The sequence below is a fragment of the Arvicola amphibius genome, chromosome 8, assembly GCF_903992535.2.
Source record: "Arvicola amphibius chromosome 8, mArvAmp1.2, whole genome shotgun sequence".
NCBI classification, from domain to species: Eukaryota; Metazoa; Chordata; class Mammalia; order Rodentia; family Cricetidae; genus Arvicola; species Arvicola amphibius.
In genome coordinates, this window is record NC_052054.1 from 89,348,855 (window position 1) to 89,361,029 (window position 12,175).

The window sequence follows — 12,175 nt, forward strand, 5'->3', positions numbered from 1 at the left end:
TCGGCCACATCTGAGGAAGGAAAGGAAGGCTACCACATTCCCATGCTCTCCCTGTCCCCTGCATGAGCCCAGCCAGCACTTCCTCCCCCAATCCTTCGGGCATTATGCTGTATTTTGGACATTACCATGCCCTCTGGTTCACAAATTAGGGGGTCTCTGGAGTGATTAGTCCATGCACATCTCAAGATAATGGGGGTGTGGTACAAATACGGTAAGCCTATGGAGGGAGTGGACACAGACAACCCTGCTAGAACAGCACGTCCTCAGAATGCCCAGCAGAACTCCTACAGCAGGCCTGCCATGCCACCCCCACAACATGCCCACTAGTTTCCAGTCATTAGATAGTCCAGAAGCTTCTCCAGTCCACAAACCTTGACAACAAGGACTTCTCAAACACTTTCATTTTGTTCAATATTTTTCTTGCTTTTTATATAATTGCATTTATTTTTCATTGGTTTTCCCTCTCTTTGACATATCTTCTCACAAATCATTCATTCATTTCTTCCCTTGCTTTATTTTACTAATTTTTAACATTTCAGAATCTATATTATTTTGCCCTTCTTTTCTATTCTCATCAGTAATGTAGCTGTTGTTCTTAACTGGTTCACACAGTATTTCTATATCTGCTTTGAACCTATATAGTCACTGTGCCTTGCTGTTCTCCTTCTTCGACACCACTGGGGATTGAGGCCAGCAACTCAAAGACTTTGGGGAGGGGGCTTTGTTGCTAGCTACACACCATCCCAGTTGAGAGAAACTGTCCTTTACTCTCTACCCATGACCTAATCACAGGCAAACCTTTCCAGATATTACAGGTAAAGGACACAACAATCCCCAGCTGACAATCCAGCTCCAAGAAACCGTAACTGGAGGGAGCCTAGAGTCCTGTGCCCAGACATTCAGCACTTAGCAACAGCAGAGTGGCAAAGGATTAGAGAAATGACACCCCGGAGGGTTTCATATGGACGGTTTCCATTCCCTGAAGCACACCCTGCTAACTAGGGGGGAACTAGCCAGAGTGCCCCATCTGTAGACCATTCTTTATAGCATCATACATACATGAAATACCATAGCGAAACTGCAATATTATAATGTATGCTAATAAAAACATTAAAAAGTGTAAAAGAGACATTCTTTACATTTATACATCCCTATAGATGTATAAACTGAAACACAGGAGCTCGAGAAACATGAAAAACAGCCAACAATTGTTCTCCAAAAGTCCCTGATTTCCTAGCAAATTACTCCAAAAATGTCTAAATGAATAATATGCTAGACAAAGAATTCAAAAGACTGATTTTAAAAATGATCAATGAATTTAAAGACACAAATAAACAGTTGACTAAATTAAGGAACATAATATAGAACATGAAAGAGCAATTCAATAATGAGAGTCTGAAAAAGAACCAAACAGTAATACTGAAAATTAGAGGCTCAATTAATCAAATAAAAAAACTCAAATCTTGATCTATAGACTGATCAAATAGTGAAAGACTACTTAGGCTTGAAAAAAACGTCACTATTCAGATAATAAAAAAGAAAACCAAAAAAGTGAAATAAACAGAATGGGCCAGCAAGATGGTCAAATTTGACCTCAAGAATCTATGCCACATGTCTTAGGGTTTCTATCACAGGGCAGAAAAAAAAAAAAAACATGAATGACCAAAAAGCAAGCTGGGGAGGAAAGGGTTTATTTGGTTTATGTTTCAACATTGCTATTCATCACTGAAGGAAGTCAGGGCAGGATACCCAAAGCAGGAGCTGATCCAGAGGCCATGGAAAGAAGCTGCTTACTGACTTGCTTATCATAATTTGCTCAGCCCACCTTCTTTTAGAACCCAGAACCAGCAGCCCAGGGAGGGCTCCACCCACCATGGGCTGTGCTCTCCCTCAATGATAGCTGATTGACAAAATGCCTTGCTGATGTGGGAGAGTCTTCTGTTTGGGTTGATTTCATTGGTTAATAAAGAAACTGCCTTGGCCCATTTGATTGGCCAAGCCCTTAGGTGGGTGGAGTAGACAGAACAAAATGCTGGGAAGGGAAGTTAGTAAATCGCCATTCCTTTCCTCTCTGAGACAGATGCAATGAAGCTCCGACCCAAGATAGACATAGGCTAGAATCTTCCTGGTAAGCCACCCCTCGTGGTGCTACACACATTACTAAATATGGGTTAAAACAAAATGTGAGAATTAGCTAATAAGAGGCTGAAACTAATGGGCCAGGCAGTGTTTAAATGAATACAGTTTGTGTGTTGTTATTTTGGGGCTACGCTAGCCAGGCGGCCAGAAGCCAGGGGAGAATGAAGCCTGTTGCTCCTCACTACACCTTGCGGCTGGGTCTCAAGGAGGCACTTCCTCAGCTGAGGTTCCTTCCTCTGATGAATCTAACTTGTGTCAAACTGGCACACAAAACCAGCCAGTACAACTAACCCCTTGTCAACTTGACACAAACACATCACTAGTAAGCCACATCCTTTCCTTTCTTACTCATCCCCAAGATCTCACATTAAAATCATAAATAATTTTAAAAGTCCCCCAGTCTTAAAAAATTTAGTCCTTAAAATTTCAATCTTTTTAAAATATCCAATCTCTTTTAAAAGTCCAAATCTTTTATTTGTGGACACCTTTAAATCAAAATTAAGTATCTTCTTTAAGACAGAAGAACCAGGGCACTGTCACTATCTTAACCAAGCAAAACCAAGCTCCAAGAATATAAATAACTCAATATCCAATGATCTGGGCTCCACTCACGATCTTCTAACTCCCGCAAAGGGCCTGCGTCACTTCTCCAGCTCCGCCCTCTGCAGCACACACAGCTGGTCTTCAAGGCACGTGCTGGCTCCACCCCACTGCTGCTGCTGTTACTGGTGATTCGCTGGCATCTCCAAAATGCGGGGGTCCCTTGCTGCAAATGGGCTGCACTTTCACCAATAACCTCTCATAGGTTCTCCTCATGGTACCAAGCCTCAACTTTTCTGCATGACCCCTTCAGTCCTGGGCCTTCAACTGCCACTGAGGCTGCACCTTCACCAATGGCCTCTCCTGGTCTCTCACAGTGCCCAGCCTCAGCTGTTCTCCATGACACCTTCATCCCTCCAAAACTAGTACCACCTAGGGGACTCTTACACATTACCGAGTCCTGCTGCCAGCATGTGGTACAACCTTGGTTGCCTCTGGAACACAGCTTCTCTATGCTCTCAGGGAACACTTCCCAGAAGATTTTACCTCAGTGATGCTGGTCTCTTCTTAAACACTGCTAATTTCTCAGCTCTAGCTGACCAGCATCAAGTATCCCAGCAAAGCAAAATTTTGCTTTAGTAGCTCTGGTATGTAATTAATCGCAGCTAATTCTTCATTCCCAGCTAATCAGAACGACAGAATCTTGATTCAAAATAACAAATAAGCTGGCCACGCAACATCAGAATAGTAAAGAGCAATTCGTTCGATAATGAGATTCTGAAGCAGAACCAAACAGTAATGCTGAAAATTGAAATCTCAATGAATGCAATAAAAATCTCAGTTCAAATCTTCATCTGTAGACTGAATCAAGTAGTGAAGGACTACTTAGGCCTGAAAATGTATCACTATATTCAGATAATGAAAAAGAAAACAAAGAAGTAAATGAACAGAATGGCCAGCAGGAAAAGGCCACGGAGGGGAAAAGCGACCAGCGGGAAGGAGAAGGAACTGAAGCAGACGGAGAGCTCTGCCAGCCCCGCCCCCTCATGCTGCTGGCTTCTCTCCTCTACATCCCTTTCCTATCTCTTCTGTTTCTCTATTTTCTCTCTCTTCTCAGTCACTCATTTAAACAGCTCTTTATTGAAGACAGTTCTTGCCTCAGCAACTCTGAAACACTAGGGAAGTAACAAGAAATAAATGACCTCAGGAAACTAAACTTTTACTACACAGATTTCAAAGCAAGAAGAGACAATGACTAAAAAGAATGAAATTCTTAAATTATTTGAAGAAAGCCTTTCCTTTCCACTAGTCCTCTTTAAAAAAAAAAAGTCCAGAGTAAATGAATTAAGTGAAAGAGAGAATGAGAAATACATTTTAGCAATTACAGTTTACACAGCAATAAGATAGCAAATGGAAGAGCTCCTTCGTCATAAAGCCATTATACAGGCTTTATGTGCAAACACAACAGGAACAATTTAAAGGGTTTACTCTTTGTTTTTAAACAATGCAGTATTATAAAATAAACCAGTTAAATACTATGAATGACTATCTGAAAAAAATCACAGGGAGACATAATTAGCATTTGACTGTTTTTAATATGCACTTAAATTCATATGATCCTCACAATAAAGTATTATTACCTTCATTTATACCTGGGAAACTAAGGCATATAAAATGTGAGGATTTGGGCAACAGTCATATCATTGATAGATACAAAGGCTGGTATTAGTGCCCAAGCAGCATAAATACTGAATCCCTCCTCTTAACTACCCTCTGTCTGTCTTAAGGAATTCTACCTAACAGAAATTATTATGTATAATAATTATGTATAAAAACACAGAAGTACATAAAGGCAACAATACAAACATGTATACTGAGGTCCTATTCATAAACGATAATGATATTTTTCTGATTTTATAAGCTTCAGGCCCCACAAAACCTGAATCCAAACAACTAAAAACAACCTAAATGTCTATCGATAAAAAGCTGAGTTAGTATTGTGCAATGAAACCTGGATCCAAAGTAAATATTTTCTCAATTTAAGTTGATTTTTCACATGTTGTATGTAATCTAAGCAATATTTATTTTCAATAAAACCTTAAAATACAAAAAGAAAAAAGCTTAGTCAGATAAATTACAACTCAGGAATATTAAAACACTGTCTGACATCAATAACGGTCCATAGCTCTGTATGCAAACCACCTTTCCTGTGTAAGTAGCTCTGCCCTTCCCTGACAGTCCTCCAACCTCCACCACCTGCACACCCACAAGCCTAGGTTCAGATCTGGGTCCACAAACCCTCTTCATTTGTGAACCCCCTTTGCCTAGCTGAGACTCAGAACCACCCTCTGGAAGCCACCTTTGTCTGGCCCAACTAAGCAGATGGCTGACCAGCTTTACTTGCCCTGGCTTAGACAGAACATGTGCACTGCCCATATAAGGAAGGCCAGATGATCACATCAGCCCCAAGCAAAGTCCACATGAGCAGGTCACATCACAGAAACAAAAACAACATGAATGGCTAGAACAGCATGTCTCCCATCAAACCCACTAGTCCTATAGACGTGTGCTCTATTGAGAACTACCTATATGAACCCCAGGACACAGTATTTAAAAGAAAAACCATAAACCTTATCAAAAACTTGAAGAAGTTGAAAACTGATATAAACAAACACTTGACTGAACTGTAAGAGGATAACAATAAACACCTAAGTGATTTCCAAGAAAATACAAATACACATCTGAATGAATAAGGAGGATAAATCGGGATTTGAAAACTGAATTCAATGAAGAGATTGGAACATTGAAGAAAATGAAAGCCAAAATAAATTTAGACTGAAAAACTCAATATCTCAGTTAGAAAACTCAAGGGAAAGCCTTTTTAAGTATAATGAATCAGGCAGAAGTTAAAATATCAGGACTCAAAGACAAAGTAAAGGTTCTAAAAAGAAATAAACAAAGAAAATGAAAAATATTTAAAACACAGGATAGGATCATAAAGGAAATGTGAGACACCATCAAAGGAGCAATAGTCAGAAGAGGGAAAAGAATCCCAAGACAATGGCTTTAACATGATCAAAGAAAATTTCCCAAAACAAAGAAAAGACATACTGACAGACACAAGCACATAGAATGCCAACTAGACAAGACCAGAAAGGAAACACCCCCACAGCATGTCAGAAACACTGAATAAACAAAATAAAGAAAAAAACTCTTCAAAGTTGCAAGAAAAATAACACAAGTCGCATGTAAAGGAAAAAAACCCATCAGAATAACACATGAATTCTCAGGGGAAACTCTGAGAGGCAGAAATGCATGGAGCAGTACATTCCAGTCCTAAAAGACCACAGCAGCTAACATCAACCACTGTACCCAGAAAAACTACCTACCATAGTTCAAGGAAAGAAAAAACTTCTCATGACCCCAACAACCTAAAAACAATTCATTTAAGAACAAAGAAAGACTGGATTACTGAGAGCAGTGTTCTTAACTGAAGAGAGAAGCACAATCAGGAGACTCTAGAAAACAAAGTCAAGCAAACCTTAACAGATACAAAAAACAAAAACAAAAAACTGGAATAACTCCATATATCTTAACAGATCACCATGGCTTAAAATTAGAATTCAACAGCAACACTAATTCCAGAAAGCCCACAAACACATGGAAATTAAACAATGCTCACCTGAATCATTAATGGGTCAAGGAAGAAATTAAAGACTTTCTAAAATTCAATGAAAATGACCACACAACATACCCAAATTTATGGGACACAATGAAAGCAGTATTAAGAGGGAAGGTCAAGCACTAAATGTCTACATAAAGAAGCTGGAAAACTCCCACACTAGTGAGTTAACAGAACACCTGAAAACTCTACTACAAAAAGAAGCAAACTCACCCAGGAGGACTAAACAGCAGGCAATAATCAAATTGAGAGATGAAATTAACAAAATAGAAACAAAGAAAACAATACAAAGAATTAATGAGACAAAGATTTGGTTCTTCAAGAAAATCAACCCAATAAACAAAACTTTATACAAACTAACCAAAAGACAGAGAGAGAATATTCAAATTAACAAAATCAGAAATGAAGAGGGGTACATAACAACAGACACAGAGGAAATTCAGAAAATCATTAGGTCATATTTCAAAACCTATACTCCACAAAATTGGAAAATTTAAAGTAAATGGATAATTTGTGGATAAATATCACTTACCAAAATTAAATCAAGACCAGATAAACAAATTAAATAGACCTATAAGTAATAAAGAAATAGTAACAGTCATCAAAAGTCTCCCAACCAAAAAAAGTCCAGGACCAGGTGATTTCAGCTCAGAATTCTACAAGATTTTCAAAGAAGAATACCAATACTCCTCAAAATGTTCCATACAAGAAACAGAAGGAACATCGCCAAACTCTTTTTTATGAGGCTACAATTACCCAATACCCAAACCACACAAAGACATTACTAAGAAAGGGAATTACAGACCAATCTCACTCATGAACACTGATGCAAAAATACTCAATAAAATACTGGCAAATCGAATCTAAGCACACATCAGAAAAATCATCCACCATGATCCAGTCGGCTTCATCCTTGAAATGCAAGGATGGTTCAACATACAAAAATCTGTCAACATAATCCACCATATAAACAAACTGAAAACACACACACGATCATGCCATTAGATGCTGAAAAAGCCTTAGACAAAATACAACATCCCTTCATGATAAAAGTCTTGGAGAGAGCAAGGATAAAAGGAAAATACCTAAACATAATAAAGGCAATATACAACAAGCCAACAGCCAACATCAAACTAAATGGAGAGAAACTCAAAGCGATCCCACTGAAATAAGAAACAAGAGAGAAGGTTGTTCACTCTCTCCATATCTATTCAATGTAGTTCTTGGGATTCTAGCTAGAACAATAAGACAACAAAAGGATATCAAGGGGATACAAATCAGACAAGAAGAAATCAAACTCTCACTATTTGCTGATAATATGATAGTTTACATAAGCAAACCCAAAAATTCTACCAAAGAACTTCTACAACTCATAAACACCTTCAGTAATGTAGCAAAATACAAGATTAACTCGAAAAAAATCTTTAGCCCCCTTTTACACAGATGATAAATAGGCTGAGAAAGAAATCAGAGAAACATCACCACACTTCACAATAGCCGCAAATAGCATAAAATATCTCAGAGTAACAGTAACCAAACAAGTGGAAGACCTGTATGACAAGAACTTCAAATCTTTGAAGAAAGAAGTTGAAGACACCAGAAAGTGGAAAGATCTCCCATGCTCTTGGGTAGGTAGAATTAACATAATAAGAATGGCAATCTTACCAAAAGCAATCTACAGATTCAATGCAATGCCCAGCAAAATTCTTCACAGACCTAGAAAGAACAGTACTCAACTTCATATGGAAAAGCAAAAAACCCAGGGTAGCCAAAACAGTCCTGAACAATAAAAGAACTTCTGAAGGCATCACAATCCCTGACTTCACACTCTACTACAGAGTTAAAGTACTGAAAACAGTCTGGTATTAGCATAAAACATACAGGAGGACCAATGGAATCGAATAGAAGACCCAGATATCAATCCACACACCTACAAACACCTGATTTTTGACAAAGAAGCAAAAAATATAAAATGGAAAAAAGAAAGCATCTTCAACAAATGGTGCTGGCATAACTGGATATCAACATGTAGCACAATGAAAATAGATTCATATCTAGCACCATGCACAAAACTCAAGTCCAGATGGATCAAAGACCTCAACATAAAGTCAACCACACTGAGTATCCTTTGGGTATATGCCCAAAAGTGGTATTGCTGGGTCTTGAGGAAGGTTGTTTCCTAATTTTCTGAGAAATCGCCATACTGATATCCAAAGGAGCTGTGCCAGTTTGCACTCCCACCAGCAATGTTCCCTTTACCCCACATCCTCTACAGCATAAATTATCATCAGTGTTTTTGATCTTGACCATACTTATAGGTGTAAGATGGAATCTCAGAGTTGTTTTGATTTATATATTCTAATGGCTAAGGATGCTGAGCATTTCCTTAAGTGTCTTTCAGCCATTTTAGATTCCTCTGTTGAGAATTCTGTTTATGTCTGTACCCCATTTTTTAACTGGATTATTTGTTCATTTGATGACCAATTTCTTGAGTTCTTTGTATATTCTGGAGATCAGCCCTCTGTCTGATGTGGGGTTGATGAAAATCTTTTCCCATTCTGTAGGCTGCCATTTTATCTTGTTGACCGTGTGCTCAACTATGTCCATAGCAGCATTGTTTGTCATAGCCAGAACCTGGAAACAACCTAAATGCCCCTTGACTGAAGAATGGATAAGGGAAATGTGGTACATTTACACAATGAAGTACTACACAGCAGAAAAAAATAATGACATCTTGAAAATTGCAGGCAAATGGGTGGATCTATAAAACACCATATTAAGTGAAGTAACCCAGACCAAGAAGGACAAATTTCATATGTACTCACTCATATGTGGCTTTTAGACAGAAAGCAAAGAAAAACCAGCCTAAAAATCACAATCCCAGAGAACCTAGACAATAATGAGGATCCTAAGACACACATGGGTCTAATTAATCTAAATGGGAAGTTGAAAGTAGAAAAAGACACGATCTCCTGAGTAAATTGGGAGCATGGGGACCATGGGAGAGGGTAGAAGGGGATGAGAAATGGAGGGAGGGGTGTGGAGAAAAATATATAGTTCAATAAAAACAAGAAAAAAAGAAAAAAAGACATAAATCTGTCTTGAAAAAAGGAGGGTGGCACTTCATTCTAATCAAGGGATCAATTAATCAGGAAAATATAACAATACTGAACATATGCACAAACTTTGCCATACCAAATTTCATCTTAGAAAAAAATCATACTAGTGGAATTAAATATACAAATTAACAAATCCAATAATCGCAATGTCAAAAGGTGGGGACTTTCTCCAATACAGCCACTCTTGGACAAACTGTTTCAGCGCAAACATTCTGGTGTTCCTGCTCTAAGATGCTTTCCACCCTTTCTTTCCATGTTCCCTTTGCCACGGATGCTGTAGCTGTGATGTGGATGTCTCTGTTGGCGCTGTGCTCACCACCATCTGTTGAATTCTGTATGTCCAGCTGTGGTTTTCTGGAATGACCCCCATTTGCTGTAAAGGCAGGCTTTGATGAAAGATGATAGCTACTCTCATCTGTGGTTCTAAGGATAAGATTTGGGATATAGTAAGAAATCATGCTGGTCTGGCAAAGTGACAACAGTAGATTCTTGTCTCAGGTCCAGGACCCCACTATCTCTGGGAAGTGAGTTAATTTTCTAGCACTAGGCATGATTTTTCTCTTACTGAGTGGGACTTAATCCCGCTGGATAGCTTTGACTACCACTCAAGTATGACTGCTCCCTTTTGCACCTTTATGCATTTCTTGTCACGCAGGTATTTGTCCTGGAACATAGATGCTGCATCTGGATGAGACTAGTTTCTTCCTGTTCAAGGTAGTTTAAGTAGTGTTTCTGGAACCATGGAAGCTAGACTGCAGGAAAGAGACTTCCAGGTCAGATGCAGCAGTAATTACCTGAGCGCTGTGTCCTCAATATACACTGCCTTTAGCAGCAGTAGCCTTAAGAAGCAACCAAGATTACACTGATAATCTATATTGGTTTAGAAGTCACTTGGACTACACTGACCAACCATGAGAAAGGAGATGTTTTGTTTTGTTTTGTTTTTTCTGACAGGTAGAGGGGTTTGTCAGGTCCTGGTTACATGGAAATGCAAGCTCCATCCGTCATTTTCTAACTGCCCTATGAGAGGAGAAGTAGGCAAGGTTTAACTTCCTGAAGAAGATAGGGAGTGGGGTTTTTGTTAATCTGTGGCTCTTGCGCAGATCACTGTCAACCGTGTTAACTTCTTTTAAGATTAATGTGCATGCATGTGTGTGCATACATTTTATATATTGTGTATAATTTTAGGTAAATATAAACTTCGATTCTTTGAGGCTTTTATCAAACCTCATTCTTGGTGTTATTTGTCCCTCATCCCTCCTTGTCTTTCTGAACTGACTGCCCTCACTCCTTCCCAGCTGGAGTCCTCTCCTTATTATTCTGCTTCTTTCTTCTCTATCACTTGTATCCTGTTATCCCTCCCCATCCCCCAACCAAGGGCTTATACGTAACTGGTTTCTGTGGTTACTGCATGTTATACACTCACATCTGGGTTTTTGGAGCTAGGCACCACAGATGAGTTCCTATCTGATTTTCATGTATATCCTCTTGTAAGGTTTTATAAATTTCAACATCTGTATGTATTAATTGCATTTTTTTCCAGCTATGGAGGGGTTTGAAACCAGAGGCTTGCTCATGAAAAGGAAGGGAGAAATGTAATTATAGTCTTAAAAATAAAATAAAAAAATATTTGTGTCATGATATTAAAAAACCTTCATAAAATCTTATTGTGCTACAACTACATTTTAAAGAGATATCAGAAACATGATACTTAAGCCAATTCAACCCTTTTCAGTTTTTGAAAAAATAATCTAAAGTCATAATTAAAATAATAGTATTGGAAATTTAATGTAATAAAAAATTGTATGTAAGTTCTAAAATCTTGTTATCCACAACAGGCATTTTAGAAGTGTTTATCTTTTTATACTAGTCAATCTTTAAACATTGTCCAGTTAGATTAGGAGATAGCTAGATAGCAGAGTACTTGATTAACATGAGCTTGCTTAATGTGTGTGTGTGTGTGTGTGTGTGTGTTATATTCCTAAATATACCCTGCTCAGTATATTATGTTATTTGTATGTGTGTTTTCAGAGCTACCCACTTAGCACTGGATATCCAATGGGTGTGCCCTTCCCTGAGGGGACTACCCCTCCTGTTCCGGGCTTTTCCTCAGTTGCCTATAGATCTTTGGTAGAGTTGAGGCCTTGTGGGTTTTCCTCTGTCTACTCTGTCATGTTCATTGGTGTCATCCTTGAAATCTTTGAGCCTTTATCAACATGAACAAAAAATGGTTCCTAAATAACCAAGCAGTCAGACGTTTCTGTTGAATGTTTCAAACACAGCTCAACCTCCTCTACTTCCAAGCCAACAAATCCAACTATTTCTTTTAAACAGTGTGTTTTCCTCAAGCTATCCTAACACCTGCCTTCTAATTCTTTGACATTTTCCCAAAGCTTTCAAGTCACCAATTTCAAAAATATTCCTTGAATATAGCCTGACAAAATTTTAGCTATATCTAATTAGAGATCAGTAATTAACAAAATAGTCCACAGTACCGAAAGGTCAGTTACCTGAAAACCATTTGCTCTTCTTATTTGGTAACAAAAATAAATGAAATTCTGTATGCAGTACAATAAGATGTGTGGCACTCAAAATGGTGCACAGCCACTAACTGTGTCACTGTGACTCGTACTGTGGGCCACACAGACTTGCTGTCACAATGCAACTACCTGATTCTGCTGCAGATGGCAGATAA

At 38.5% G+C, this 12,175-nt stretch overlaps 1 protein-coding gene across 3 annotated transcripts in view; it reads right to left on the bottom strand.

Moving 5' to 3' along the window:
- Positions 1-12,175, bottom strand: part of Fer (FER tyrosine kinase) — a 320,970-nt gene that overhangs the window by 236,284 nt on the left and 72,511 nt on the right. The gene's annotated exons all lie outside the window — the stretch shown is intronic.